Source organism: Falco punctatus (assembly GCF_963210335.1).
Source record: "Falco punctatus genome assembly, chromosome: 15".
Classification (NCBI taxonomy): Eukaryota; Metazoa; Chordata; class Aves; order Falconiformes; family Falconidae; genus Falco; species Falco punctatus.
This window is the reverse complement of record NC_137595.1, coordinates 3,381,808-3,409,548: the sequence shown is the minus strand read 5'-3', so window position 1 is coordinate 3,409,548 and position 27,741 is coordinate 3,381,808. Positions and strand designations below refer to the sequence as shown.

General features: G+C 37.3%; 1 long non-coding RNA gene across 1 annotated transcript in view; it reads left to right on the top strand.

Annotated features, from left to right (window-relative positions):
- Positions 1–1,034: 1,034 nt before the first annotated feature.
- LOC308053686 overlaps positions 1,035–27,741 on the top strand; it is a 42,109-nt gene continuing 15,402 nt past the window's right edge. Inside the window, exon 1 of the long non-coding RNA XR_013923765.1 lies at positions 1,035–27,741. This is a non-coding gene — a long non-coding RNA (uncharacterized lncRNA).

Sequence of the window (27,741 nt, the reverse complement as noted above, 5' to 3'; positions counted from 1 at the left end):
ACCTTTCAGCTTATTACCACAAATATGGATGTGTGCTTTATCTGTGATTATAAAGTGCAACATAACCGCTGAATTTTGTACTCCATGGTATCTCTTTAGTATGGACAACTAATTCCATGGATTTCTTTCTACACAGCCTTTTTCTAAGCATTGGTAATATCCTATTTGCATAAATGATCTTTCCTAGAAAGGATTTTAAATAAAAGCGGACAAAAATGTGAATGAAGTACACTTCAAGGAACTCCTAAAATTGTGTTATGGCCTTATTTTGGATAGTATTTCACCTGTTGTCCTTTTGTATGTAACTTATAGATACAGTAAGTATACAGCAAACATACTGTGCACGTTCTTATTTCATTCACCTTTTTACAGCTTGAATTATGTGTGCCTGTAGGCCTCTGTTTCCAGGCTTTGTAACATGTACCAGTGTAATTAAACGGGTCTTTTCATTGTGTACTCTACACTCTTTAATCTGTGAGTCAAACGAGATCAAGGAGGTTTAATGATGCCAGGCCAGTGAATAATACTTGAATAAGTGGGAAGTAATAGGAGGTAAAGAAGATGAATACTGCTGGTTGCCTCCCTCCATTACGTACACTTGGGGGTGTGCTGGTGGCGGGAGTGGAGTTTGGTGAGAGGTGGTGAAGCGGTGTGTGCTCCGTGGGCTCACGGGACGCACAGAGAGGCTGTGGCCTCCTCCCAGCGAGGCTGGCGGTGGGTGCTCACCAGGCGGGGCTGGAGGCCACCAACTGCCCTCACCGACCCAGGTGGCCTGGGCTGGCGTGCCCGGCCGTGAGGGGCCCTGGGCTGGCGTGAGGGGCCCTGGGCTGGCGTGCCCGGCCGTGAGGGGCCCTGGGCTGGCGTGAGGGGCCCTGGGCTGGTGTGAGGGGCCGTGAGGGGCTCTGGGCTGGTGTGAGGGGCTCTGGGCTGGCGTGCCCGGCCGTGAGGGGCTCTGGGCTGGTGTGAGGGGCTCTGGGCTGGCGTGCCCGGCCGTGAGGGGCTCTGGGCTGGCGTGAGGGGCCCTGGGCTGGCGTGCCCGGCCGTGAGGGGCTCTGGGCTGGCGTGAGGGGCCCTGGGCTGGCGTGCCCGGCCGTGAGGGGCTCTGGGCTGGTGTGAGGGGCCCTGGGCTGGCATGCCCGGCCGTGAGGGGCCCTGGGCTGGCGTACCCGGCCGTGCCGGGGGGCAGGCCCTGTGAGGGGGGGCAGGCGCGCCTGCCAGCAGCGCTGAGGAGGGCCTGGGCTGAGGAGGGTGGCACTCGCCTGCCCTGCTGAAGGACATGGCGCCCCTCGCCCATCCACCTCACCCTCATCAGGCTTCTTCTGTCCTGTACACATTCGGTTCCTTCAGAGGGAGGAATAATCCCCCGTCCTCCTAGGTGGTTATGCCTGACCTTGCCACTTCCTTCTTGAGAAAATACGAAGTAGTAAACCAGTAGTAAATTTGTGGTGCAGTACTGCAGGATGGCGTAAGTGAAGGCCTGGGTTTTTGGGTGGCTCCTCTGAATCTTCTGAAGCTTTGCAGTCGATAAATAATGGCTTCTCTGGCCACGGATGGTCACAGCCAAGCAAAAAGTACTGCTGAAGCACTGGGGGTTCTGCCTGTGCCCACAGTCTTCAGCGCCATGGGAGCTGAGGTGATGAACCGGCCTTGACCAGCTCATCCTGCACAGGGAAATCTACATACAACTCTGGATGCAAAGCCTGGAATTCTGCGGATTTTTAGAGTAATATGAGGTGAGTTTTGAGTTCCTTCTAGGCACTTCTGTGGTTGTCATCTTTGATGATTTTGAAAAGAAGTGTAAGAATTAAGCTAAGAAAACAGTTCTGTGGACTGGACCTGCACCTCTGTGGTGCTGGGCTGGGAGGCTCTCTCCAGGAACGCTTCAGCAGTGCTGCTCTCTGAAGGAGCTTCCCTTAGTGTTGAGCCTGGTTGAGGTTATGGATGCTCTGGTAGCTTCACACTGCAGGGCTTAAACCTATTCTTATGGAAATCAATAGATGGTTTTCTTACAAAGCCACTTGGAAAAGTTTTTAAAGGATTATTGGAAGTTTTGGATTACCACAGATGCATTAATTCTGTTTCATTGCATCATATCTGTTGCTGGTAAATTAACAATATGTATGAAGCCAGCCTTAAAACATTGTTCCTTTGTGAAGTCACTTTAAAAAAAAAAAAAAAAAAGAAGAATAAGCAGTAAGTAGGAAGGATTTTTCAAAAATGTGTATTTTTCTCAGAGTAATGTTGCATCCAGACTAGAGATTGCTGCTTCTATTGAGTTGCATAATGAAAAATCAATCAGTTTAATGGTTGACAAACTTTGACATTCAAATAAAAATGTTGCTGGTATTTTCATAAAGACCTGTAGGCAAAACTAGATTCAGTGACTTTAATTTATGCAATAGTAAATGTCTGCCAAAACATTCTACAAATGACTGTATAATGAGGCAATAATAACTGAGGAACGGAAGGAAAGCAAACAGAGGCCAAATTTCTCAGTTTTTACAGATTATATAATTTCGCAAAGCCTTTCAATGTAAAATACATTTCTACAGCATCCTTTTGAACAACCCGTCCTGTTTTGAAAGCAGTTGTTCAAAATAATCAAAACACATTTATCTGAAACTGTTGCAGTATCAGATTATGATGTTTAGTTTTTCTGCTTGTTTGGTCTTCTACCCAGGCTGCATCCTCTTCTCGACCACTTCTCATTTTACTGTATAATCTGCAAAAACTAAATAAATAAACAAGTCCTGTTCATAGTGGTTCTATTATATTTTTCATGTGCCTGTGAGCAAAAAGGAGGATAAGAGAAGTCAAAGAAAAAGAAAACAGCAAAAGACTTGACAGGCTGCTGGTTGTCCATGTGTTCTGACTTTCATTTTTTTAATTGTCTTTGATTCAGAGAGGAAAGAAATCCCAATAAGGGAAAGAGGACACCTTCATTCTTCATTTCTGCTTTTAGTGTATGTTTGAACACAGTGCTCAGAGGAAGAGCAAAAGGAGTGCTGAACCACTTTCAGCCTGTAGTCACTGCCATCCTAGAGACTGCAAATGGCTAAATAAATCCCATTAGCCTATGTTCTTCTTCAGCATTGTCTAGCTACAAGCTTTTCAGTATCATTTAGTTTAATATATTCCTTCTTCTTCAAGTCACCTTTATATTGCTTTTCCCTTGCCCTATTCCTAGATGCTTCTTCGAAGTTTTCCCTCCTAGTCGAAGGATAGGCTTCAAGGACCAACCAGAGGACCTTCAGTTGTGTGAATGGTCTCAAACTGGGAGACTGAGGGGCACAAAAGATTGAATTGGAGAATTGTTGTCTTGGAGGTCCTGCCACTGACTGAAATGTAATACATTTGAAGTACAGTTCCTTTCACCAAAAAATACACTGTTTTTACCCATACCCTTTGATTTCAAAGCATGGCTGGCTGTTACTCAGGCTCTTGCTCATACGGATGGCAGCATGTTTTGGTTGTGACTGTGTGTGTTGGCTAGTTGGGCTGTTTGAATGCAGGTCTTTGGGTGCTTCGTTACTGTCAATAGAAGTGACTGCGAAGCTTTGCCTTGCTTCCCGCCTCTTGGCACTTAGCCACTTAAATCTCTTAAGTTTTGCGCAAGGTCCAGCTCCCGTTCCTGTATGCTCTGTGTGCTTTTGCTTATTCTTTTTGTTGTAGTCACACTAGCTTGATCCAACTCATCCTTTTTCTTCATTTTCCTTTCATGAGTTATCCCAAGCTTTGAATACCCTGTTAAAACTGACTCACAAGATTACTAAATTTTTTTAGTATAATTATGTGTCTGAATTCAAGATATGAACTAAACTGGATATAACTTTTACTGTGTTGTCTAGTGGGGGGGTATGTGTATGTGTAGTTACTCCTCCTGTGCTGTGTTCCAGTCCTTACGTGATAACTTTGCAGCTTTGCAGCCACCTGCCCTTGCTACTTCAGTTGTCGCCTGCCTCTTGTTTGAGTTGGTTATGTTGTGTTGAGCTCTTCAGGGTAGTGACTGTGTCTCTTTGTTTCAGTAATGTCTAGTAAACTTTGTGGTGCTATATTCAATAATGTGACTGGTTAATTATGTGTTTTGCCATTTCTTTTCTCAAAAGAAATAATCATTTTCATTTTTGTTTTCAGGAAGTTCAGGAGAGTATTCCCTTTTCGTTCCACAAAATTAATGATAATTATGCTTCTTTTCTACTTCTAACATTCTTCTGATCTTTGTCTCTATGTGATGACTGATTTTCAGTATCTGGTTTATAACTAGCAAAACCAAATTGAAGATGTTAATTGATTTCCCTACGGCCATAGATAAAGCCCACATTAAAGCATTGTTCCTGGTTTTTCCTTCTAGCTAAAATTAGAGATAAGTTACCCCATACTTTTCGTTTCTATAGTAATCTGTGTGAACTTCTAGCGTTTCTCTATCAAGGTTGAGTCTCTGGTACATTTTACTGAAGAGCTATCCATTACCACAGACGTTAATACATAGATGGAAGCTAGTATGGTAAATGTCTATTCCCAAGTGTAAAAAGTTTTTGATAGGTTGTTTTGTTTCTTTAAATATAACCAGCTGTAGTGTTTATTTGTACTGATGTATCTCAGGTGTATTTTATTATTTTTAGGGGGGAAATGTTACTCCATGTTTACACTTTGGAAAGCTGTGGCAAGGACAGAAACATAGCCATGGCTCAAAGAGGGACTCTGTGCTTTTGCAGTAGGGTTCTGGGGCTTCTCAGCTATTTTTTTAGCAGCATGTGTGGTAGGATTGGGAGCTACTGAAAAGAAGGTAAAGCCTGTTAGCTGTCGTAGTATCGATCATAAGCAAGGGAGCGTGTATACACTTGGGTATTTCTTTCCCTGTCATAGATGTGAATGAACTCTTAAGGCACATACATGGGGTTTGGTACTTAAAAGCTTAAACAATTACTCATGAGGACACATGTTTTTTCTTAGTGTTTGGGAGATTTATGCTTCCTGTTGACGCAGCATGAAAGGAGCATGCATGTTGTGTCTAAAAAGTAAGACAACATTTGATATTTACCGTAAGATGAAAATGCATTAAAAACCCTAAAAGAAAATACAAACTTGAGGAGGCAGTAACTGATTGACATCCATGGATGTCATTTTTCTTTTGCGATTCTGGCATTTCATGCATTGCTAAATGTCATCCACAGCTATCTGTTGTATGTGTTCAGTAAGGAGTACAATGTGACAGCTGCCCTTCACTGTTCCATAGCATCAATTCATTCAGTAATAAGCTTCTGCATGGTTTTATCTTTGTTGTCTCTTTCATAACAGTTCAAAATAAAAATAGATAGTGATTACAATGGATGCAGAATTCTCCCCAGTGCCAAGGTCTTGAGTAAGCAGCTCTATGCACTAAATAAGCTATTAACAATAGGTCTTCTCCTTCTTGGTGTGGTGCTGTAACATATGTGAACTTCCTCAAGCACATTGTGGATTTGTTAACACTATCACATTCTGTGCAGTGAGATAGATAGATATATACACACACACACTCTTCTAGCCAACATTAACAGTAATTTTAAAAATGTTTTTCTTGTTCGTAAGTAATACTGTATTCTGAACATAATACCTTCAGAATGGATGTATGGACAGAAATGCTGGTTTCATATTCTGAAGTTTACCATTTTTACTGGTAGTATATAGTTTGGAGCGTATATAACAAGCACAGGTGGAATTGAGTTTTTAGCTAAGCCCTCTTCTTACTTATGATCGTCGTTACGTGAGTGCTTCTAAGGAAATAACATTTATTCATTTTATGTCAAGAAATATGCACTCCTTACTGAAATGTTTTTACAAACAATTGCTATAACAGTGTATTTTAAAAACTATTGTACGCATTCTGAATCTTTTATGATTCTACTACTGCTGTAAGTTTAAAAAATATTTTTTAAGTTATTCATAGGCTTAGCTATGATATATTTGGTTTTCTTGCTAACCTTGTTAAGCAACAATTGTCAGTAATTGGGGTTTTATTTATATAATTAATATAGTTAGTAAGCGCTGTAATCTAATATGTAAAAACCATAAAATAAAAGATTTTTTTCCAAAGTTCTAATTTATAAGTAGATGCCTGACTTCAGTCAGAGAAGAGGCTGGTATCAAATACTTGCTTCTGCCTTTGAAAACTTTACCCCTAGAACTATTCTAGCCAATGAAGTGATATGCATAGTATATGTTCTTGCTTTTTTTAATTGACTCAGAGCTGCTCAGTTGCAGCAGATGTGCTACTGCAGACAGTTGTTGGGAAAAGTCTTTTCTAATGTTAGAGGCCTGTGATTTTTGAGCCAGAAGGACTGAATTCTGTCACTTTACAGCTCTGAAGTTCTGAGTACCTTCATTTTCAGACTTCTATGTCTTTGAAATTGTAGGTGGTACAGATTTGGCTTAAGTTGTTCTTCAAAAAATGTCTTTTATCCTAAACTATAAGGGAACCAATATCCACAGAATATGAAAATGTCAATCAAAAAGGCTTAACTTCTTAAATGTGTTGATTTGCATGGCTATATAATTTACAATAAGTATCAAACACAGTATAAGATACATAATAAACTAAGATTAATACTGCTGATCTACAAAATGAGTCTACTTCATGAAAGTTATGCAAAAGATTACTGAAATGAGACTGCTGTTGGCTCTAAATTCATACAATGTCCAATACATTGAGTATGTATTGGGCCCCCAACAAATTGAGTAGTGGGTATTTGAGATGTTAGATGAATAGTTAACATTTATTTCTCCTTACAGTGATGTAGTTGTAGATGTACTCACTAAGCTTTCTGTAATGTCAGACAATGGTAATTTATGTGAAAAATGAGTTGCAGTGCATTTTTTGCATACCACCATCTTTTTTTCATTGCCCAAATGTAAAACTACCATTTAAAAGAACTTGCAGAGTACTTGTAGTGAACAGGAAGATTGGGAAACACTGAGTTACATGAGGAATAAGAATGTGGGTGGGGGTTAGAGTCAGTTTATCTCCTGCTACAATAGTAGTTACATCAAGTAGGATTCTTCAGGTTCTAAGCTAATTGTTCATTAGCTACTATATCAATTTGGGTTTCATGTGAAAAAACAGATTCTAATTACATTTTCAGTCTAATGGGCTCCTAGGTGAAACTTGCCTGTAAAGAGTTATTTGGGGGTTTTTCAGTGTTATTTTAGCTGAAGTTAATGTTTGTTTAAACATACTTTTAACACCAGAGACTTGTCAGAGAAGAGATCTAACTTAAAAACATTTCTGAAACTCTGTGCAAGAAGATAGATTTAGCCCTTTGAGATGAAGAACCGTTTTGTTTTTCTAAACTCAGCTTCAGTTTTGGCAAAAGAGCATCCTAGATTGCTCTTTGGTAAGTTGAAACTTCATAGCTGAATACCCATCATCACACTAATGTGTGGATACATCACAAGTAATTAAAAATGAAGCAACAAAACTTTCTCACTTCTTCCTGACTAAAGCATGTTTCTCAGCGGTAGAACTAAACCAGTTTGCTAACCTCCAGCACTTGTGTCAGCAGCAAAATTGAAAGTATTTTTTGTCACCTGCACTGCTGTCAGCAGAAAAAAAATAGAAAGTAGAGGAACATAATTTCAGCACTAACATAAGTATCAGAATGATTTACCTGTCTGTTCTGCTTCACTTTCATCTCAGCTTTCAGGGCTTCATTCATCAATCTTTTATTTACACACGCATATCTCATTTTTACACAATTTCTTTCTCCCTGACCAGATGGCTGCGTTGTCTGCTTGGTGTTCATCAAAGAGAATGAGAAAATACATGTATGCGTAGTGTCATCTGGGTAGGATTTGGCTAACTCGGTTTTTCAGCAGCAATTTTGTAAGTATTCAGATAATGAAAAAGAACACTTAGATGTTTCAGAAAAATACCACAAAATTCTCAGACTTTTCAATGCATTACTTTTTTTTTTAATCTATATGAAAATGTTATCTCTTAGTCTGGGCACCAGATTTGTTTCATCCCACACAGCCATTTAAGTGACAGTAGTTTAGTAGGATTAATATAAAAGTGAAAGCTGGTCAAAAAAAGAAAGTTACATCTTAAATAGAAGAAGGAATTCTTTCAATATTTTTTTTAATTGCTTATATTTATTTGAATACCATATACAAGTGCTGTAGTAGTTCAATTTGTATTTTATCTGTAGTACCCATTTTGCCTGTATACAATTCTGGTTTTAGAACAAGCTTAGTGAGTTTGCTTCAATGAGCTTTTCTTGAAATGTGTAGAACTTTTTAGGAAGAAGCTTGCTTGTTCTATTCTTAAAATGCTTTCAAATATTACTTTTACTCTAACTTTTTGCAAAATTATTCTTGTCTATTCTCATGTAACCTGTCTTGTCTGCAGTATTTCTAACAGATATTTTTTTTGTTGCATTCTTAACTTCTGAAATACTGTTCACATATAAATTTAACCTATAAAATTTAGCTTTACTGTGATCCATTAATTTTTGCACCTTGTTTAAAATCTAATATATACACAGTAGAAATAAATATTTAGCAATAATGTTTCAGATTTTTATGAGTCCCATCATTGTAAATTAGGTATTTTTTAAGTGTTTATTCGCTCTTTTTCTACCAGACTTAATTTCTAGCTTTTGTTTGATAGTAGAGTTTGTGATTGGTTTGGAATTACTTACAGGCTGATTAACTACTAATCCCAGGCAAAGAATGGAAAAGAGAAAGTTTTTAGGGAATTGTCTTCCATTCCTTTTGATAGTCAGCATTGTATTAGTGATAACACGGATAATTAGATTAAATTTATATCATTCTTCAAGATTAATGTTCATAAAGGTATTTGTACAGATGTAATATGTATTTTAGATGCAAGTCATTGGCTTTGCTAGAACACAACAAATTATTAGAGTATTATGAATAGAATACATGTAGAATGGATTTAAATCAGCTAAGAGACTTCACAAAGGCACTAACAATGGGAAATGGTCTTTGAAAGGCAGTAGTTTTGGTAGGATAGAAAAGTATTATGTTCTTCAATATTCTTATCAATAATGTAACATAAATATTGTACTACCACTCAGAACATTTGCCACTGACAAAATGATTATGGCTTAATAAGCATTGACAAGGACAGAGCCATTACGCATAGTAATACAGCTTGTAATGGTAAGCATTGGCCATTATAATAAACTAGATGTTAATGCTCCTGTAGTCAGATGTATTCTTGTAGAACAGAGAAAATAGGTTATAACTACAGAATGGACACTATGTCCAGGAAGGAAGTGACTTTGAAAAGGCTTTAAAAATAATGGTAGTAAACGACTCAACAGAAACTCCAAGCAAATGCTATGTAACATAGGATAAATTTGATAATACTACTACAAACATTATTTTCTGCACTGCTGATGCTAGTATGTTTTCAGTTTTGATTCTGCAGTGTGTTCTCATTAATTTTAGTATTTAAATTGTAAACAGTGTTGAAGAACTTACAGAATGTAGAGAAGAGCTTCAAATATGAGTCAGGCTAGAGGAACACCTGCAAATTAGAGACTTCAAGGTTGGCTTGCTGAGCTACTAAAAAAGAATTTAATAGGATAACTGTTAGAGTACAAATAACTTCATTGGATCAAGGTTTGTGTACTAAAGTCTCTTTAACACAAACACAGCAAGGACTAGAACCTCAAGCAAAGTAAATTCATAACTGAAAACTGTGAAATAAAGCAACCAGACAGAGTGATGTCTTTTCTTTCTCAAAAAGTCTTCGAAGTCTGAATTGCCTTACTGTAAAGTATGTGCCCATCCAAGGCATATAATACATTTCTGGAATTAAAGACTGAAATTCAGCGACTGTGACACAGAAATCAGAATAGCTCATTTAAAGTGAAATTCTGCTCTTAAAAATACATGGGAATTTCATTTACTGAAGAGGTATGCTGAAAAATGGGTGCAGAAAAACAGTGCCTTGAAACAGCAGTTCTCTCTGGAGAAATTGGAGGAGTTGAAGGGAAAATGCCCAAACTATTTGCTGTGGTGATTCTCTTTGACAACAACTTGCAAAACTGTTTTTACTTAGACTGGGAAAGAGCTGATGGGCATAAAAGAGCGCAAGAAACTGAGCAGAACTGAGAGAGGTTTTCTGTTAAATGAGAAACAGAAGTCACTGAAGTGAAGCTAAACTGAAACATAGCCCTCTCCTCTCTCCTTTTATTCTTTCCAGTCAGATTGCCTAAAGAAGCAAGCTCTTCCTAAACTGGAATGTAAGAAAAATACACGTTTATATCAGTTATTGTTTTAATGTTTTTAGAAGTTTTATATGTACTGTTGTAGATGGCTTTTGGCTCTGATGACTACTGTGTCATTTTATACCATTTAATACATATTTCCAGAGGAAAAAAATATCAAATTGAAGTATAGTCTGATTTGAAACTGGATACATACAAAATTATGGCTCAGGGCTGACACTTGGAGAGAAATACAAAGTTCTCTGAATACGAAACAAAGGGGGGATAGATATTGCAGTTGGTCACTGTCATAGTTACTTCATTTTGCTTTCAAATTCTCCATACTGTCTTTTGGTCTTTTTGATGAAAACATAGGACTAAACCCAAGACACTTAGTCTTGTCTTTTCTGTACAAGCACTTTAAAGGTCAAAATTCAAGAAAAACAATGTCTGCAGCTGTAGTTGTAAACAGTCACAAGATCTATCTGTGACATTTATTTTAACTACATCTGTTGTTTCACATTATTTACGTGGAAGGAATGTTAAAAATTAATCTGTTTAAAAAAAAAAACCCAAACCACTACTTTCTTGTAATCTGTGTTGGAGGATTGAATTCTTCTTTCCTGCTTCTGCTAGAACTGGATGGTGGTTGTAACACTGAACTTTTGAGTAAAGGCATAAGCATTTTGAACACTTTAAAGGGCTCTTTCTACCAGTAGAGATGTAACAGACCAGTTTAGAGTCCTTTCTTCACTGTACGCAGGGAACACTGCCATCTGGAGAAAAAAAAAGGGAGAGAACTGTGTTACACCTGATGGCAGCAAACAGCTGAAAATTTCAGAGTTCACTAAGTGACATGGGACACATTTTCTTGGGGCAATCTAATAGGCTGTGAGGACAGCAGGGCATCACTTACACAAGAGCAGGATAACTGTGATTTTGTTGATGGAGTGTCCTCAGCAGGGCATCTCAGATTTCACGAATGGTCCGTGCTAACAATAACTATCTTTCTGAGGCTGTGAATTGCCCTGAAAATGAATATGAGCCCTTGCAGCATAGAAATGAGGAACTTCAATTTCTGCTGAATCATTTTTCTATGTCTTGGAAGAGAATAGCCATGATAGATGCAATGCAGTGAAAGAACAGGAGCTTCTGGAGTTCCATGCATATCAACAAGTTCCAAAACTGCTATCTCTCCATCTTTATTATGATATAAAAGCTATCAAAATCCAAATACCTCCTCTCCCACCTCCTTTCAACATTATGGAGCTTAATACATAGCATAGTTTGTTAGTTTGATAGTGTTTTTATAATACTGTTGTTAGTACACATCTGTAGGATGATGCACACTTGCAGACCTCATAAATAGGGCCAACATCCCAATTTGTGAGGACAGAAAACTCAACAAGGAGGTTGTGACCTGCCCAAAATCACGTAAGATATAGGTATCGTAGGTATCCGAGGCTAGCTTAGTTCACAGATTTATCGCTGCGTAGCCCATAAAATCAAGAGTTTTCAACTTAAGGAAAAAACACTTGAACTAAAAACTGTGCATGGGAGGGAAAACATTAAGTACGTTTTCAGGATGCAAGTTGTAACTCAGTTCTAACCATCAAGACTGAGGTCTTGATAGTTCTTTCAAACTGTCAGCCTAGTGTTGCCGCTATGCCCAGTGGCCACTCAGAAAGAGAAATGTAAAACTTAAGAAACAGAAAACAAAAAATGAAGACACTCTTCTGCTGAAGTAAGTCCTTTCTAGTTATCAAGTTCACATGTGAGTTGGCTCAGAAATACCCTTACTTCCAAAAGCATTTTGGAAAACCAAAGAAGTTGTAAGATGACAGGGAAATAATCTGCAGTATGGAGCAGGTTCCTTACAAGGGTAGACTGAACAGACCCGGACTCTACAGCTTGCAAAAGAAATGCATGCAGGATGACATAGCAGAGGGCCTGTAGCATTGAGAATGGTTTGGAGAAATGTTTAGAGAGCAATTTGTAGTTATTTTTTCATAGCACAAGAGAGAACAATGTGCCAAGGCATTATCAGGCATGAAAGAGTTTAATATATCTAACTGTGACATTGGGTTTCTTTTCAGTTGAGGTTTGGCTTTGGCTTTGGCTTTGGCTTTGGCTTTGGCTTTTTTGTCCCTTCAGAAAAGTAGTGGCTATTTATTTAGTCAGCAAAGTGGAGTAATTATAAGGGTCTGCTCAGGAGAATATAAGTAGACAATCAGTTTTAAGCCGTTTCTAGTTCTTTTGTCTGCCTTTAACAGTAGAATTTTAAAGCTGTTCAGCAATGTAGATACATTTTTTTCCTTCCTCAGTGACAGCTAGGAATATTAATGCATTGAATCTTGATCATAAACCCAGATTCAGTATTTCTTATGTAAGAGTTGGGGTTTTTTTTACAATTTTTCACTTAGTTTACAAGAGGCATTATCTAAGCTTTTCAGGTTAGATCTAGTTGTAATGACATATTTTTTTTTAGGAATTTAGGAATGATAGCTAGCTAATAATTATATTTTTGTATTTTTTTCAAATCTTTATGACAGCTACAGTGTCCTTAACTACTAATTCAGAGAAATGAAAAAACCTAACCACAAGAATATTTAATTGCTGTAAGTACCTGCTAACTATTAATCTCTGCTAACATACAGCAATATAATAAATCTTGTGTGGATATACTGGTCACCACCAAATGATTATCAGACAAATTACTTATGGTCAGTGCTTTTCCAGTGGATTCAAACACACTGCTGCTATTACTGTACTAAACTAAGCAATGAAATGATTTGTTCTTGAGCTGAGTTGTCAAACGCCAAAATTGTCACTTTTCCCTCATGAACGGCATATAGCCTTCCATGTAAGAAAACTTGTGTGTTCCTGGAATTCTTAAACTCTTTAATCACTATTGGATTAGAGTGATTTTTCAGTGAAACTTTAGACTTAGTGACATCTACTCATAAGATGAAAACTTTGTTTTGGTTCAGTTCTTCATCTTTTTTAAAGAAAACGTGACTGGATGAAGGGATGCTGAAAGCTGTGGTTTATAAAAAGATGGAATATGTCTGCATCTTCAAACTGCCACATATTAGGCATAAGGACTGTTGACAGACTGTGATGGAAATGTGTTATATCAGATTATAAGCTAGCCTCGCCTACCCTAACTTCTTTGACCTGAAAGTTAACACCAAAAGAGAGTGTTTTATTATTACCTTAAAGGTACAATAAATAATTTCATGTTAGGCAGAACATTACCAGACAACATTGGGAGACAGAATTAAAAGAGGCTAGAAATAGGGAGGGGAGAATGTGCTATGAGATAGCCACTATTTAGAAGGAAAGGAAAAAAAGAAAAAGTTGCAGAGGAGACAAACTGCTAGTAGATTACAGTTGTCATTCTTGATTATATGAATCTTTCATGTATTGTATTATCCTGTTGTCAGTCACAGCTGGTATCAGATGCTTCCATACTGAAATCTGCAGAGGTGCTTTATGGATCTTTGTGAATACTTTTAAGACACATTATTTTTAACATCAAGGTCTCCCATCAGATGCACAGCTCTCTGAAAGTCTTAGCTGGGGAGATACCTTTCCTCTGAGCTACCATGCTGATCACCTACAGTAGGATTTGTGTGGAGACATTTCAGAGAAACGCTTTCTATTAAGTGCATGGCTTTTGTTAAACTGATATCTTACAATCATCTTCTAAGAAAAAAATTATCTTGAAAGGATGTAGGTTTTTTCATTTTAGGAAAATATAGAAAACCTTCTTAAAAATTAATTGGTACAGTTGCAGATGTTAGCAGTTTTTATACAGATGTGTAGTTCCATGCTAATACTAGTAAGATCCTTGTTTCTTGTGATATCTGTTGGCAATGAATTTCCCAAATTAATTATAGTTCAGTTTTGTTTAAGAAGAGTGGGAGTTTTTTACCTTTAGATACACTTCCTTTCAATTTTCACTTTCCATTAGGAAACTAAACAGAAGCACTTAATTTACCTTCTTAAATGTTAGCTGTTTCATCTCTTAATCATGTCTTCTCTTACTCATCTCAACTTTAAAGAAAAATGTCCTATTTTTCACTTTTTGGTTTTGGGGTTCGTGGGGTTTTTTTGGTAGCTTTGATCATTATTGTTGCTCTTCTCTAGAACCCTTTGGTCTGTTCTGTACATTCACTCTTTTATTTTTAAAAGAGTATGACCAGATCTGAAGATTGAGGGAGGAAGCTGGCTTGCTCTTTTATAAGACAGACTCATAATAACATGCCTTCTACTAGCAAAATAAACGTGCTTGACTAAAGAAAAAATGAAAAAAACAAACCCTTTAAAATTCCTGAAACAGTTTTGTGAATTTAGTATTTTTGGTAGATTTGTAATAGAGGTTTTCCCCAGACTTCACCCTTACACTCTTTTTTTTTCTTTTCCCCCTTTGCTGCTTAATATCTGTTTAGATTAGGATTTTCCAAGGCTGTAAAGTACTTTATGGAACTTTTCTCCCACTGAATTTAAAACTCCACTAGACTCCTTTGAATAGCCCATTCTTATTGAAAGACATTTTCCTACTATCTATCTATCTATGTTTAAAGAGCTCTTTAGATTTGAAAGGAAGAGTGTAAACAACTGTTTCTTTTAAGGATTCATTCAGGATCTGGACACCTAGTTACATGTATGTATGGATATGTATTTTAATTCCAATCCGTTACTTTTAAATGGAAGAATCTCTTTTAATTTTAGTATTGAAGATTGTGAACTCTGAACTTAAGTGTGCGAGCATGGTAGTCACATCTGGAAGGATTACCTAAAACCTCCATGTGAATACAGAATATTTTTCACATTTTCTTAATTTTTAAATTACAACCTACAAACTAATTTTGCAATTCTTATTCAGGTAAGTGTCATGAAGTATACTTATATGTTCCTGTTATGTTTTATACTACTTTATCTTTCTTATCTTCTCCCTTATCAAAGGAAGATACAAGGTGCTGTATCACTAGAAAAGAACTCCCTTCTTTTCCTTTTCTTGTTCATTAAAAAAATCAGATTACTTGGTAATGCTGATGTTCATTGCTTTGGTTCATCTGGATAAGAAGTATGAAATTTCCAAAAATAGTGTGTCCAAGTGAGCCGGTAGAAGGAAAAAAAAATAAAATAAAAAGAGTTCTGATTAAAAACCAAGACCAGTTAGGTATGCAAGACTGCATCTAATTTATGCATGCAGTTGCCATGACTATGTATGCACATTGGATAATTGCTAGCACAAATGACTACTGGCATTTGCACACACATTTATCCAATTAGTATGTGCAATCAAAGTAATTTCATGCACAAATTAGCTGCACAATTGTGCATGCCTTCTGCACATGTAATTGTATGCCTAATTGGTCTGAAAGTCTTGTTCACAATGTGTGTCTTGATTTTATTGCAATACAACATAAAAAAGTGAGTTTTATTTGCAGAACTGCAAATTTTGTGTAATGTTAGCATTGAGAAATAACTCCAAACTCTTTTTACTAGATTTCACAAAATAAATATTTCTGTGTGCTACCTACAGGCAGTGTGATCCCACATTCCATAAATGTTTAAAATTGAGCTTGCCTTGATTTTTTAATAATTATAGCCTTAAAAAATCCTATAAATTATTCTAAATTTTATGTAGAAATAAGGCCACAAAATTGCACCATTTTTGTTCCTTATATGCTACATATAACATTAAAAACATATACTTTATTCTGAATGCTTTAATGGAAAAAATGTTGAAAGTATTGCCACAGTTTTATATGAAAAGAAAATTTATCAAACACTAAAGTTAGTTCATATAAGCATAAAAGGCCTATAGAAAAAAATACTGGATTCAGTGAAGTCATAATTTCATTTGATGTAACTATTCCACATTTGATCATAGACTCGAACAAGGGCTTTTTAAAAAGTGTTTATTTGTTTTATAATCATATTTACTGGAAGAATTTTTTTTTAAATCCTGGTTATAACAAGGAAAGCAAAGAGCTTAAGAAGGAAGTCCTAGTTTTATTTAAAAGTACCATTGAAATGGTAAATCTTGACCAGGCTGTGTAAAGTAATCAGCTAACATAAAGTAACTTCTTGAACATCTATAACTTATCTAATGTTTTATTATCTATAAATCATTTAATTGCAAAAGCTTTGGCATAGCACAGTGCTTTCTGTGTTTTCTCATCTTGCATCCAGTGAGAGATAGTCATAGGAAAGGAGATTATAGATTGTGGCTTGGAAAATGTTTAAAAATAACAACAGAGATACTGCCTGCCTTTGAATTCCCCTGGATTATTTTTTTAATGGTTTCTTTGGCCTGGCAGTCCTAAAAGCAGTTTTCCAAAACTAGCCCAAAACTTGCTTTTCCAAGAAGAGCAGCTCTTAGTTAAGCACACAGTATCAAGGAGAGGTAATAGGTCGTCAGGCACTTATTGGAAGATAAGGGAAGCTGATAGTAATCTTCAAGAGCTTTCCAATATGAAAGAGCTTTTCTACCTTTGATGTGCCCTAACCTTAAGGCCATCCTGGCGATAAGAAGTGTAGAGAGATGTTTCTTGCTATTTGGTTAAAAGACACTGTTTGTGCTACTCTCATGGTGTTCAGTGTAATTCTGATAGCGTGGCAAAATTTCTGCGTTCCCCAGGTGGTCAGCCTACCAAGGCAGCATCCACAGCACGCAACAAACCAGCACCTCTTGGGAAAAGACAGAATCCAGTTGTTGACCAAACCACTGCAGCTACAAGAAAGAGCAAAGCTGGCCGGACAGAGCCCCTGCTTGTGGCTCCAATAGCTGGCCTCCTGGCTACTTAACCGCTAAGCCAGTTAGCATTTGAGAGGTGGGACATGCAGCATCCACAAGACATGCTGCATGTAACAGGGAACATGCCACAACTTTGTCTTTGGCTGTGCTTTCATGTGAGGCTACTGGGGTATCCCGCTTTAGCATTTGGGCCAACAGGTTAAAGTTAACTTTTGCTGAGATAGTGATACAAGGGCTGAAGGCTATCAACCCGGCGTCTTAAATCCTGATAAAGATGCTTTGTTTCGTGGCATTTATTCATGCTTTTGGTTTAAAAAAAAATGAAAGAACTAATAAATCAGTCCAACCTATTAGAAGGCTAAACTGCAGAGTTCAACAGCTGTTATTTGGGAAATGTCTGTATAAGCATTGTTTATTTCCTTCTGTTAATACACGTGAAGATAAGAACCTTGTGGCACAGGGCCTTCTTAGTCTGTGTGCAGGGAACTAGTTTTCAGCCAGAGAGATGGATTATGCTGCAAGTTTGTTGCCTGTAAGAACAGCCCTGTATTTACGGGGAAGCGGCCAGCGCACTACACAAACCAAAAAAAAAAACCCTCAGCAACCCCAGAGGGACTGTAAGGGAAGTTTGTCACGTCCTCCTCTTGTAACAGACTTCTCATAGGGTGCCCAGCTAAGGCTTCAGCCTTGGCAGGTTGTCCCCTAGAAAAAGAGCAATCCAGTTAGGGGTCTTGGGAGATGCACAGTGCTAGACTTCTTGGGCCTGCAAATGAACTTAGTCCGAGTTGTAAATACTTGCTTCTGAAAAGAGGCAAACGTAAACATGAGTCCCAGTTCTGCTTTGCCAATGGTTTGTTGTGTTTTGGGGTGTATTGCTCTGCCTCAATTTATTTGTCAAATGGGATTCATAATGTAATTTTATATTCTGGGAGAGCTGGGTGTATAGGGTAATTAGTACTTTTAAGAAAACTGTTAGGAATCAATTCCAAATAAAAGACCTCAAGGAAATGGACAGTTCTATTCTCAGTTTTTGCATGGAGTAAATGAAGTAGGGAATTTCATACAGAGTAATAAAGACTGAGAGAAATATTGAATATTTGCCTCAATGAGCACACTTCGTTTTGTGCTCTAATAAGGAGGGGAGAGGTCACATCATTAAATATGGAATGATGATCTGTACAGACAAGAAAGTTAAATTAGCATTGCTGCTTAGGTTTTGTTTTTGAATAGTTTATTGTCTTAAGAAAATTAACATGAAATGTTAGTATCTGTATGTGCAGGGGTTCCCCTCATACATACGAAGAAAAGAGCAGGGGAAAGAATGACTGAACTTCTGGGGCAAGGGGGGACTCTGGACACAGCTGGTCAAATCTTGGGAAAATTTGTAAGTATACCCTCACACCTTTGGATGATCTCTGGTCCTTAGTTGGTCTTACAGCTCTATATAGCCTTAATTCAGTTATTCCAAATGCTGGCTCAGTTTTGTATGCTCTTTATCAATAAATCAGTGCTTCTCTTTGTTAATGTATTTGATAGTTGTGCATTACCAGGAAATCAGGCGATCTCCTGCTATTTTGCTTTTGCTGCTCTTCCAAGTTGAGCAGCAGCGGTTGAATTCCCTTTGGCAGCGCTGCCTTACACTGACACCTGCCGGGAAGGGGCCAGGGACTTCTGCAGAGAATTGTGAGAAGAAGCACACATTTCTGAGTGACGTAAGTTTAAACCACACAGAAAATGTAACTCCTTGTAAACACAGTTTAAACAGTATCCTACACATTTATCATTGTATTATATAGCACTCAGTGTATCTTTTAATATTATTTTCTGTGTTTACTTTTATTTACTTTTGTGTATTATAGTGATGACAATTAAGCATGACCTACAAGTGGTACGTTTGAAATATTTCAGTAGCTAGAGGATGAAGAACTTCATTTTACACTGAATTTGTGACTGTCTGCTTTTATGGTTGGTTTGAGGGGTTTTTTTAAAGGCAAAAGTAAGTAAAAAGTTGTAACTTGGGCTTTGATGAGCTTTTATGTGAGTTAGATGTATTACACCTAAAACGTTTTTGATGTTACTTGTCTGGCTGTGGTAGATGGGATGATTGATTTTATTTTCTGTAGCAGTATTTCAAATTAATTTGCAATGCTTTAGATAACTCAATGAAAGACTGAGCACCGATTAAACTAAAATTTCTCTTTGATATTCATAGATAAGATAATTTAAAAACATTCAGTGTGTATACTTACCTCTTGCAGAAATAACTATCAACATCCGATGATGAATTTAGTTCCATAGTCTATTGACTGAAATTCAGTCCATAGTTAACTGAAGGGACTAAATTATAAATAGATTTTTGAAACAAAATTGACAAAACATTAGGTCACGTAATATCAAAAAAGGGTCTTTATTGCATTGTGGGCCACAAGTCGTAAGTTCATTGTACAGCTATATCCTCTGTATCTCCATGGAAAAGCTTAGGAGCAAGCAGAAATCCGTAATGGAGTTCTTACAATAAAGTAAATTGTGAATACTGTAGTAAAAAACTAGTTGGACCAGACACAAAGAATATTGAAAACTGCTTTTTAACTTTTTCAACAGCAAATAATCAGATTGAAAGGGCTAGCTAGTGGCATGAAAAAATAACTAAGGGCAAAATTTTGGTTTTATTCTTTAGTAAGAGTTGTCTTGAATGTCTGAAAATATACGAACAAGGAATTCTGCATTATGAAACTGCAATGATTATTACATAGACGTGCTATCAAAGCAAGAAAATTAGGCCACTGAGTTGCACACCTCCTTTTTCCCTCTATGCAAGCAGGTGCACAGCCTCCTGGGCTTGCTGCACCACTCCCACCCCCTGAGCTGTACAGCACCCTCCCGTCCCAGCCCGCTAAACCAGCCTGCAATAACTCCTCACTGTGCTCTGTGCACCTCACAAGTGAAAGTACCAGGAATTCGAAGGGCTTTTAAATGTAGTCTCTTTGCTTCCTTTAAGGATGATGAACAGGTCTCTATATCCTTCTTTAACATAGCAACAAAGCAAAAGCTAGCAGAAAAGTATTGCAATTTAGCTTTTAACTACTCGTGAACCACAACTCAATCATAGAATATTATCAATCTGTAATGCCACTGTTTAGAACATTTAGGTAAAGTTGCTGAAGTTCTGTTCTCATTCACTTTTGAAAAAAAATACAAATCCTTCAAGTTATCCAGAGATGAATTTTTGCTTATTTGGAGCAGAAAATTGTGACAAGAGCTGCCTATATCGCTGCTGATTGTGTTTCTTTACATGAGTCATCTCCGACCCCTGAAGGTACACAGCAAATCCTGTTTCTTTTGGCTTATTTTTGAAATTGTTTTGAGAATGCTTAGCACAGCAGAAGCCAGCCTGCTTGCACTTACAGAACTGAGAGGATTTTAACACTGCACTTTCACTTGACCAAAATCTGTTCTTTTGTAATCTACTAGTTAGCAGAATAACTGGGTGATTGCAGATACTGCAGCTGATAAGTGTGAGTTGCCTCTGGGCATCCTGAATAAAAATCTAATTAAAACAAAAAAAAAGAACCCTGCATATGTAGCACTTACACATTTTCAAAACTGTTTTTTGACAGTGAGACAGCGTATACTGTCCTAAATAGGAAGCCTGCACTTACCTTAGCTCATGCAAAGATTGTACTTCTAATACTGTGATTTCAAAAATAAATAAACATGTCTTAAAAAAAAGAAAACTCCTACTGATACCAAAGAATGGATTATTGCAAGTAGGAACTGGCATTTTTGTTAGAGTGTATAACCAATGTGGGGGGAGCAGGCCTTTACTTCTGGTATTTATATATTATTTTTTTTCATATTTGAATTTTAAGATGAAATATAATTACAAGGTACATAATCATAACTACAGGAAAAACTAATCATTAATTTGTACCAATAGGTGTTAATCTCTTACAGTTTTGTCTTCTGTTGCCCAAGGTTAATTGTAGATTGCTGGAACATGCCTTACCCCTCTAGGAAAGAGAGAGAATGCTCAGGGACTGTTACAGTTAGGCCTGACTTTGATCATGGACAAAGCATAGGTATAGACAAGCAAAATAAAATTCAAACTGATCTTAAATGTGAGTTGAAAAAGACATCTAAATTGTGTGGATGTTTTATTCAGATTTTATTTTAAGTTAGCATTTGTGGTGAACTTCAGATCCAGCTGAATCAATGGTGGACTTAGAATGACTTAGAATGTATTTTGTGAGTAGCACTCAGAAACACCATTGTGCCACTGGAGTTGCTTAAGGTGTGTCTGTATGTTGAACACTCTGATGCTGGTCACCTCAGCTTCAGAAAGATGTAGTGGGACCGGAAAAAAGCCAGAGCACGATACGGACCAACAGCGGAACGAGCGCCTTCTGTATGAGGAGAGCATGAATGGCTGAGGGTCGTTCAGCCTGAGAGAGAGGACAGAAAGGGGATACGGTAACGCTCAATATAATGAAGAAGAGATTGAAAATAAATGTAAGATGATTACTCACTATTTCACTTAACCAAAAAAGCAGTCAATTATTAATGTGATGCTTTAGAACAAGGAAAAGGAAATACTTTTTCACAAATGGTAGAACTTTTAGCACAGAGTGATTAAGGTTAAAAGGATTAAAAGGACCAAAACAGACTGGTAAAATTAATGAAGCCAGAGTTGAGCAGTTGCTCTTATACACAACAGTCTACATGAAATATTGGTCAGAAGCTAGGGCAGAGTACTGCAGGCACTGTCTAACCTGTTCTGTTTACTCTTTCCCTAAGGATTTGCTGCTGGGCATTATAAAGATGAGATACTCAGATAGATGCAATGTGGCAGTTCTCCGATGCCCTTATTCGATTGATTACACTAATTCCTGAAGCTTAATTCTTGTAGCTTGGAATGGAGTTTTTATGGGCTTGGGATACAGCTAGCTGGCTGACCCCTAAAATCCAAAGCTTAAACATAGACATGGGCAGAATAGAAATAAATGCTGCTTTTTTTTTTTTTTTTTTTTTTTTTTTTTTAGCACATAAGAGAATGGTAACGTGTATTTCTGAAGTACTAATACAAGCTAAACATTGACTGTTCCACCTGAGAGTCTCATGCACAGATGGTGCTACGTTGCCTAAGTTGATAGGTTGGTTCTATCCAAATCCAGGTGACAGTATGCCCTTCACTATGCCTTTTGGTTGTTCTCTTCCTTTTCAGATTATATTCTTCCGTCTGAGTATGGTTTACTGCTGAGTTGGAGGTTAGTGTACTTAGTGTTTTGCTTTTTTTACAGAAAGTGTGTCACATGAAGAATACAGTCTTTTTGCTTATCCTAAATGTATTTCTACTTTCAGCTTGTGATCTAAAACTACTTAAGCAGCATTATATTTTTTACAAGAAAGGAACAGTAGAGGGAGGTGTTCTCTAACTTTCTAACTAGCAACTATTCTGATATATGTAATGAAAATCAATTTTACCATGTGATTTGAATAATATCAGAATACAACAATTATTACATTGTGCTTTAAACATTTTGTGTCTGAAAGCAGAAGTTGTAAGACTGTTGACAGTGTCCAAGATACTTAGAATATGCTCCCGGATTGAATTTGAATGTGTTTATTCAGTTACTTGGAAGGCTTTATATACATTTGAAGGGAGACAGTTCTGGTTCCATAAATTCAAAAAAATCATACCAAGATTGACTTTAAGACATACATTTTAATGAAACTGATTTTGGCGTGTTTTCCAGATTTCGAGTCTCTGGAAAAATTGTGATCATTCTGGTTTTTTTACATTTACTGTTGAAGTTTATATTCATTTTTTTAACACAATTCCAAATTTTGGCCTCCTTGCAGCTTCTGAGGTCCGGTTTCTGTATGCTTGTCATACATCTCAGGATGTATTGAGCTGCAGTTCTTTCCCCTCCTTGTTACTGTCCTCTTCTGCTTCCTTTTCTTTCATTGTCCCAGCAATCCAGTGCATTCTTTTCCCCCTCATCTTGCCCACACTTTGTTTTCTCCTACAGTCTCCCTGCATTATTCTGCACATAATTTTCTTTTTTGAACACTCCTTATTTCAGGGCGTGCAGTCTCATTCTCTCACACCTGTCCTGTCCCTGCCTTCTGTGCCTTCATGGGTGTTTGCTCTCTGTTGTGCACAGTTTCCCACAAACAATGACACTTAATTTGTTACGGTCTCTTACCAACCACTGCCATATTCAGATTCACGTTCCTCTCTACCATCTCCTTGCCGTATTTCCTAACAGCAGGTTTGCTTTCATTGAACCTTGAGGGAAGTAGCATCACATTGTTGAAAGGTGTGTGGTCTCAAACTCAACTAAAATATGAGGACAGACTCCAGCCAGCCTGAACGAAATGTTCACAGAAAAACTGTAAGTTTGTGATAAGCTAAATATTTACAGAGGCTGGTGATGGAAGTGTAAATGTCTGCATGCCTTGCGTAACCAGAAACATACATTTGGATGAGTTTTTTTCTAAGTGTCAGTTAAGTGGATGAAAATAGGTTTTGTCATAATAGACATATGGATTCCTTCCCAGCTATTTCCAAAAGGGTTCTTGTCCCAACCTCTCAGTAACCTCGTTTGTAAAATGGGGGAACAATACCTGCTGCCTTCGTATGGCTTTGCTCAATAATTGGGTCTTTGAAGCATGGTCTTTTGGCTTCTGTCCCAGTGCACCTGTCCCTTGATGAAAGGGTATTTGATGGGGCTGTTTGTCTCTCAAATTGCTGATACGTTGGTCAGACACTTTCCCAGCTGGGGAGCCATATGTCACAATTGCTTATGTTCGGTGCTTTGATTAGGCATTTTTCTTTCAATTAAATGAAAATTGTCAGATTTTAAACAGAAGTATTAAAAGTGTCCATTTGCTGATAAAAGGTGAAGTCCGTAGGAGCTATGGAGTAACCAAGCAAGTACAAGTTTATGTAAAATGGGTACAAGATTTGAGACCCAGCAGTACTTCTGAGATGTATAACTTTTGATAACAGCATGGAATTACATACCTATAACGAGTGCTATAATGAAATTTTATAGATTAGCAAATTATTACATTTGTTTTGCTTTTTCAGAAGGTAGAAACAAACTATTTGTTAACTTTGTTTACTCTTCAAGGTATGAGTTGTTTTACATGCAAATCATAGTGTAGCATTTATTTTCAAGTGTCTGTTCTTTCCTGTACAGATGTTTTCACACAAATACTGTTAATTTGGGGGTATGAAAGTATTGAAAACTGTTGGTACACAGATGCAATCCATCTCTGTAAATTTGTAGCAGAGAATGTAAAATTAGCATTTTTTTCCCAGTCTTCAGACACATTTGTAAATTATTCCTGCTATATTTTTCTCAGTATGGGAGTATTGATACGTGCAGATACCTGAAGCAATCTTCCATCCCTTTTCACAAGAGAAAGTTTAGACGAAAGCATTTTGCAGCATAGACAGCATTAAGATTTATGCAACTTTTCCTTCATCAATAGAAAGCATATATAGGCACCTTTTATAGAAAAAGGTTTACTGCTTGCTGGGGTTTTTTCCATTAACATTAGTAAAAAAATCAACTGTCAACCATGCTGAGTAAATGCTTTCTACTTTAGAGAGAACTTTGCATTATTTTGACATTTAAATGGAGAAACATCCATAATGCTTGGTTGCTAACTGACAGGTGAATGAGGATTATTAAAGACCAGGACTATAGTTTCATAGAATTTTCATGTGCAGTTATTTAATTTAGAATTGTACTTATCATGTCTACTTGATACAAGCCATGTAATTGTATTATACAGATACACCTTTTAACACAATTTTTATTTGCATCCAGAAAGAAAATGTCATTAGGGAAAATAATTTCATATCAGCTACTTTTGCATGTCTTCCTAGCCTGTAAGTGGTATTTGACTAGTGCAGAAAATTTGATAATGAATCAAAGTTTGAATTAAAAATCTACCCCTTAGAATGAGTAGCAAGGCTTAAATGATGGAAACTAAACTGCTGAGGTTTGTCTTCCATGTAGTACAGTCAACTTATTTTGCATTTCTGTGACATCTCTAAGGAATCTAAAAGCTCTTAGGTTTCTTACAGAAAAAGCTATGAAGAATTGAGTTTTAACTACATCTTTCCCTAATCCTTTATAAATTGGATTTTGTGTTGCATTCAGGGCACTTCATCTTAGAAGATTTACTGAGGACCTTCACAGTAATGTCAAATTATGAACAAATGGTCTCATGAACAAAGGCGTACTGGCCAGCTAGTAAGTGAATGCTTCATAATGTCACAATTTGGTTAAGGAGGAAAAAGATCTTGGATTTGAGTGTAGCACACTAGTATGGGTCCTGTTTGGACACCAGAATCGTAAAATCGGCATGAAAGAGGCAGCTTCAGTGATTCAGCTTGTGGCAACAGTTGCTGCTTATCCATTACTGTTGGCTGTATCTGCATGTGGTGAATTGCTTAAGGTGGAATTATTCTCAAGTCTAACTCCAAGGAGGTAAATACATAGCCTGACTAACAATGACCACTAGGCCAAGAGACTCTGCACAGTTTAAAACAATAAAGAAGGAGATATTAAAAATATCCTAAACATCAGATGTGTAGGAACTCTGGAACCTCAGGCCCTGGCACATGTTTGTTCCACGTGTCTGTCAGATCTGAATGTGTTTTTTATGACATGTCAGTACGACATGTCATTTAAGTGTTGATTTTGGGGAAATAAACATTTGAAAGTGAACAGGCTTGCCACCTGCTGAAATATGTTTGAATGACTGCTGTTACTGCTGTTCTGTTTTCCTAAATTTCAACAAGAAAACTAGCTTGTAGTCTTCAGGAGTTAAATCTGTCAGCTTTTGATACAAAGGAAATTTTGAAGGGCTGGAGCACTGCCAGCAGTGGGGATGGAAGCATAGTTGCAGAACAAAAATCAAAAATAAATACAGATTTACTTTCCTCTTTAATTTACATTCTTGCCATATTTTAGAACCCAAAGCAGAATAGCGCTACCTTAAGGCCAGTGCTAGTAAAAAATAGTTTTAAATGTGGTGGACGTATGTAATCTGCTTTCCTCACTAGTTCCAGTGAAAGTCAAAGTCAAGGCAGAACTGAGAGTGCAAGGCAAAGACAGCACAGCTGTGGCTGTGCATCCTCAACAGGGGGACCAGGCTAGAGCCCATCCTGCGTACTGCACTTGCCATCAGTTTATTACACTTGTAGGAATGGTGGTAATCCTCACCATTCTCAAAATGCTTGGTCTGGTGCATGGTTATAAATTAATAATGCTTTGGGTATCATATCTTTGTTTCTGCAACTGCTGCTAATGAAGTTCTCTGTGTGCAGATTTTATTTAAATTCTACTTTTCTTTTGATCTTGCTGTTAGTATTTGAAGTTGACTGATATTTATCACTGCTCTCACTACCTGCCCTAGTTTCCCTGGTGCATACCCCATGGCCTTCTTGCTTAATGCTGAACTGACAAAGATGCTGGCAAACGTATCATAGGCAAGCTGATGAAGTCAGACTAATGACTTAGGCTGGGTTCTGAACTGAAAGCTTTTGCCATTTTGGTTGAGGTATTTTTTGTTTTGATTTTCTTTGGGAGGGGTAAGGGGTGTTACACCCAAGAAAAACTTAGTATGGAAGCAGCTACTAAGCTAGCATAGCTAGTCTGGCAAAGTTAGCTTAATATTTGGTAAGCATTCAATGATACACCATGGAAGCCTTGAGCAAGCTAAATGAGTATTTTAATTCATAGTTTTTCAGTGTATTCCTCCTACAGTTACGTTACTGATTTTAAAAGTGGCCATATTTTACTGTCAGGATCATTTAAAAAAAATAGCGCTCATTTCAGTATAAATGAAAGGGAAGTGTTACCGCAAGACAAATTTGTGATGAGCGTTCTTCTGTTGGTACAGATGGCATCTGTGTATTTTTATCACTATAAATCACTCACAGTTGGAGTCATACTCAGTCCAATATCTTGCTTTATGTTTATTAAAATTATCACAGTTTTAGATATGATATTAATCACTCAGTTCTTCAGAAACATTTGGATTGGTAGATGAAAAAACATATTTATTTTGAGAAAGCAAATGATATAATTATTTTCCACATATTTATAAATTTACAAATTATAAACAAACTATATTGCAAAGCAGTGAATTAGGAAGCTGACATATTGATTTGTAAGCCTTATTTTTCTCATATAATATATTGCAACTGTATGACTTGGGACTTCAAACAGTACCAGTAAATGCACTGGGGATAGTTCCCTACATTTAGATACACACTGCATTTTTGTATTTTTTCCCCAAAGTCCGTCTGTTGGTAAGACTCCCCAAAAAGTCTTGAATTTGTTTTTTATAGTGATGACTACAGTTGCATTCCAGCTGCGAATTAGTAATAGGCTACAGCTTAGAGGGGAGGGCAGAAAGATTTCAGTCTAGGTTTTCAGCTAGAAGACAGCTACTTGGATCTAATAGATTTGGATCAAACTACGTTTTTATTTCTCACCTTCTGGGGATTGGTGATGACTTGTTTGGCTGTTAGCGCAACCAAAGCAATTTACAATTTGCCAAACCAAAGCAGTTTGCATTATACATGTTACTTATGCTCCAGAGATGCCCTTTCTCGGATTAGGAGTGCCCTGTCTATTCTTCCAGCGCCTGAGCCAAGCCCCACAAGCACAGAATGGGAGAGCAGAGCCATAACTGTTTACATGCTACTAGTCTTTGCTGTATCTG